Source organism: Aricia agestis, chromosome 7, assembly GCF_905147365.1.
Source record: "Aricia agestis chromosome 7, ilAriAges1.1, whole genome shotgun sequence".
Classification (NCBI taxonomy): Eukaryota; Metazoa; Arthropoda; class Insecta; order Lepidoptera; family Lycaenidae; genus Aricia; species Aricia agestis.
Genome location: NC_056412.1, coordinates 7,224,244 through 7,229,586, shown reverse-complemented (window position 1 = coordinate 7,229,586; position 5,343 = coordinate 7,224,244).

Genomic DNA, 5,343 nt, shown 5'->3' with positions numbered 1-5,343 from the left:
AATAAGAATGAAAATTAGGACCTCAATAGTGTCGGAGTGATAGGACTAAGTTTTAGGTTGTCTCAATCACCTGCTCTAAAATTGCTGGTATAATTGAAAATGACAATAACGTTTTGCTTGATTTTAATAATTGAAATAATAAGATTTAATAGTAGATACATCAATAATTATTGTCAACAACGTTTAGGCGAATTAAAATTATTACTTTTAATCACCATTGACGAAATGTCAAATGATTAATAATACATCTCCTGGTATTAAGTAAGTTGGTTTTTTCCACCCACATCATGGCCAAACGTAAGTAAGTATAGGTAGGTACTATTTTAAAAACAGAAGGTTTATGGAGAGGAAAACTTAAATAACTTTGAAAACTCTGTTATTACAGGTTATTGGAAAACATAACACTTGATATTATAATTTTATTTAGATGTTAGAAGTAGAGGTGTAAATTAATCTTATATATCTCATATATTTATCTTTAAATATCTTTAAACGAGCAATTCTTGTACTTATAAGTATTGGAAACTCGGAATCGGCTCAAACGATTTTCATAAAATTTAGTATATAGGGATCCTGGCGATAAATCGATCTAGCTAGGAACCATTTTTAGAAAATGTCATTTTATTCGTGTTTTATTGAATACCAAGCAAAGCTCGGTCAAATAGCTAGTACTTAATTATAGCTCTTTACGTAATCATATTCTCTAGTCTCTGGTGGCGTGGTAAGTGGGAAGACAGGCTGAGTGCTGAGTGCTGACGTACTAAAGAGAATAATAGCCCAAATTAGCGGCTAATGGAAGTAAAATGTGAGGCGGATCAAGGTGAAACATGTTATTAAGAGCACGGGGTCTTTGTTATTCGTCACAAGGTACCTTCTCCCTGTAAGTAGTAGCTCTGTAGAGTTTACTGTATAGCATAATAGATCTGAAAAGATATGTGTAATAAACAGTATACTTCACTATTGTCAATTATACGATACATAAGCACAGGGGCTCCTAAACTTTTAAGATCTGAAACTGCTTTTAGTCTTCATCAGATTTGAAATGGCTGCATCACGCATGCTATACCTACTTACCTAAATTTTATTTTACCTACTAGGTATGCGAAGGGCACTGTGTCACTATTTCACTAACACCTAAAAGCGCGTGACACAAAAGTAAGTCATTTGCTTATGATTCCGTATCTACGCACGACTTTTCTAGCTCATTGTCACACTTCCGCGCTCCTCGTGACATTGTGTCACAATAGTTACAGCAATCTTCTTCCACAGAATATTTAGATCATCACCATCTTCTAACATTTCAACTGCGACCTTCGATGCTCATCAATTTTGGCGCGCCACCTTCCCCAGTTTAAGTAGGTACCGTACCTATAGAAATTTTCCCCTTGATGATGTTTTTTTTTTTTCAACTGAAAAATTTATGGCCATGGTATTCACCGAATAAGTCGATATTGCTATCAAAGCAAAGCTCTTTAAAACAACTGCCTAGTAATAATAATAATTAATATTATGCATATGCAAAACTCAAGTAGCTAGGGATGTATGCAATATGCATAGGCTCTATAGAGCTAGACGAGTGAGGTTAAGTGTCTGAAGTGTCTATGGAGTCTAACGTCTTGAGCCTAGACTTTAGATTGTATTAATTATTAACATTAATTAACGGCCAATAGATGCTGTGTCATCATCTTCTCAATTAAAAGGTTTCGCAACTTCAAATCACTCTGGAGAAGCGTTTAGGGCTTAGGCAATGAGATCGGCCGAATCAAGAACTGATTAAGCAACTACTTAGCAAAAGGCAGCCAAAAATACTATCAATAAGAATGTCCGTAGATCTGTAGTAGTCGTGACTGGTAACATTGACTCCTAATTACCGATCAGCTTATCACAGACGTTTTTCTATTGCGACAGCCTGCTCTACATCACGACGTCTATCTTTGCAAGTCGGTTACTATACCTACAGTTTACACTTACAGACAATAGATATTAGATATTTATTTTTAACTGACCTTAAAATCAGTTTTTTTTATTCCGCTTGTTGTCATAGTAAATACCCGAATTTATATGTCAGGGATCTTTAAATCGTTGGCATATTAAGGGTAGCAATTAATGTATCTCTGTAAGGTCTGTATGTTCCGCAAATTAAGTAAGTATATAGGCCATGACAATAATATTACACTAAGGTTAAGTTGTTTATGATTGTTTGTTATTATTGGTAATCATCCATCTCACTATGCAATTTTGCAGACAGTCTCAATGTGAACATACATTAATACCTTGATGATTCTTTTTTCTGATTTCGTTGAACCCTTGAATTAGTGCAATATTCAGCTAGCGTGGGGCCCGTATGTAGTGCCTACAAAACATGCTATAATAATATGGTTAACATGATCGTCAAACCTGGGACTTGGGAGAGACTAATTTGGTCAGACAAGCGTCGAAACTTAATTTAATAAAATCATCTATACCAGTAGCTCTACATGAGTTTAAAGGTATAGTATTTAATATTTTATCTATACTCGATACCGACTACGTAATTATTTAGTTTGGCGATTTTAGACCGCAAGTAACCGCTAGAGGCGCTGTAAAATTTACGTAGTCGATATCGAGTATCGATAAATACTATAGCTTTAAACTCATGGTAGAGCTATTCGCAAATCGCAACGGTCGATCATTATTATCGATAGAAACGAAGATAGAAACGCATCATTGTGCGTTTCTATAGGAGCTGCCATGTTTTAAAGAACCAATTAAATCGCTTCATTTATCTGACCTCGCTAAGTGCTGCGATATTATTTATCTTAGACATTAATCATCATCCAAGAGCATCGGCACAGCAGAGAGGTCTTAAAAACTCATTCCTTGCAACGCAGCTCTGCGGGGCTAAGATGATCGCTTTAAAGAATCATGATATGAATCATAATATGATTCATTTTTCTAAAATCGCAAAATGCAACTCTGCTTGAAATCCATTTCTGTATTTATGTACTGATTTGACATTTGTCAGTTTGACAGCTTGACAATTCATTTGCTGAATTGATCGAGAGGAATTGCTAAATGTGACCATTTTAGCCCCGCTGGTGAAAAAGCCTAGTGTTGAGTTTTACTCCTCCTTCTTTAGAATCAAAGTAAATTATTTATTAAAAGTGAAATTAATCTAACCAAAACTAAACATGCAGATTTTGCGTGTCGTTTGATTAACATGCGGGAGGCTTTGCCCCCGGCCGGTACTTGGCTAGGTAGGTAAGGCCTTTTTTGCCCATCTTGCGGGGGATGGGGTTCCTAGCTTTAAGTATACGGGTTTAGTCTGCTGCATCCGAAGAGCTCTAAAGCGGTCACCGAATTTTACGAAAGGAGCAGACCTTTTATAGCTCACGAGTGCTCACGAATGTGGTCGTGGGCTGTGGGCTGTGGCGGCTATGGTCACGAAATCAAATCACTGCGCTTATCAAGGACAGACAGACGTACAGATTCAATTTGTATGTTGCGACACACCACGATTGTCTGCTGTGAGAAGTGACACCGATCCTAGGACGATCTCACAACTGAAATCAATTCGCAGTTTGCAATGAAACACCAGCGAATGCAATTGTCAAAAATTACGAACACTGCAGTAGTAAGTACGTTATCGCGGCTGAATTCGACCGCTTGGGAGTTGATACGCTGTTACGTTTTTACCGACTTCCAAAAAGGAGGAGGTTATGCGTTCGGCTGTATGTATTTTTTTTTTGTATGTTCAACGATAACTCAGCCGCTTGTAATCCGATTTTCAAAACTCTTTTTTTGTTGTATAGGGTTTAACTCGAATTTGGTACCATAATCACCACAAAAGTGGTGATCTGATGATGAGATCCTGGAGCAATCGAGGGGACTCCTTGAAATTTGTATCGAAACATATAGTGATTTTGATTTTTTCTGAAGCATGTGAGGTAAATGCTACCAAAAAGTAAGATCGCACCAGGTTATACCCTGGATCCGAAGGAACCCAACAGAACTTTTGAATCCTTATAGATACAGATTCGGGGATTTCGGCGTTGTTTAAACAACTGAAAGCATAAGCCAACACATCAATTTAATTGATCATCATCATCACAATCATAATTATGCCATGGGTCATCACATTATGACTCAATTATTGATGCTTTTCGTGATTTTTTGCATCGAAGAAGATGTTTTTGATGATTATTTCGCTGTTTGTGGACCGATTTTCAAAATTCTTGTGTTGTTGTATAGGATATAATCTTGACTTTGTATAATAATTACGAAAGTGGTGAGCTGATGATGGGATCTATGAGCAATCGAGGGAAATCCTTGAAATTTATCAAAAGACTCATAGTGGTTAAAATGTTGTTTCTAGTAACTTAAACATATGTTACGAATAAGAGAAAGTTCATACGAAGGTGTCTCTTAGTCCAAAGGCACTGAACAGAACTCCTGAGTTTTTAAATTGCAGCATCGCTTAGATAACTGCAAGCATTTACCACAATTTCGCTTACAGTAACATAATGTATTCTAGTTAACATTCGTAGTGGTTATTTACGCATAAAGCCTTATCTTGTAGATAACTAAAAAGAGTGAAATTATTATTTTTAACAAAAAATTAAAATCGACTTCCAAGGTAAAAATAATAATAATATGAACTAAAAAGTATTAAATAACTCTTACTCTATAATAGTGCCTTTTTCAGAATTCGTCTAAATCTCAACTATTTCTGTACATACAACTGCAGTCTTCATTACTTTGAAGTCGGTATCAGTCCCAAAAGCTTCAGATATTCTGACATTGCCTGAACTCACGATAAAATTAGCTGGTACCGACTTCAAAGTAATGAAGACTGTTGTATGTACAGAAATAGTTAAGATTTAAACGAATTCTGAAAAAGGCACTATTATAGAGTACTAGCTTTTGCCCGCGGCTTCGCTCGCGTGAAATTCGAAAATCGTGTACAATACGAATATTCTTGCAAATCTCCTTTAAAAACATGATGTTTTTCCAAGACCAAAAGTAGCCTATGTTACTCTCTATCCTTTCAACTAAGTCGATGCCAAAAATTAAGTCAATTGGTTGCTTCGTTAGGCTGCGAAGAAAGGACAAACAGACAAACAAACAAATACACTATCGCACTTTTAATATTAGTATGGATAGCTGTTTCCCGCGACTTCGTAGGCGTTACCATAGTATAATAACGGAAATGGATAATTCTCTCCTTTTTATGGTCCCTTACTCAAATGGTAAAAAACGGAACCCGAGTACAAAGATATAATATCAGCCTGTCCGTCTGTCCATAACCAGGCAAAGCCTCCCTCATATTAATCAAATGACACTCGAAATCTGCATGTTTCACTA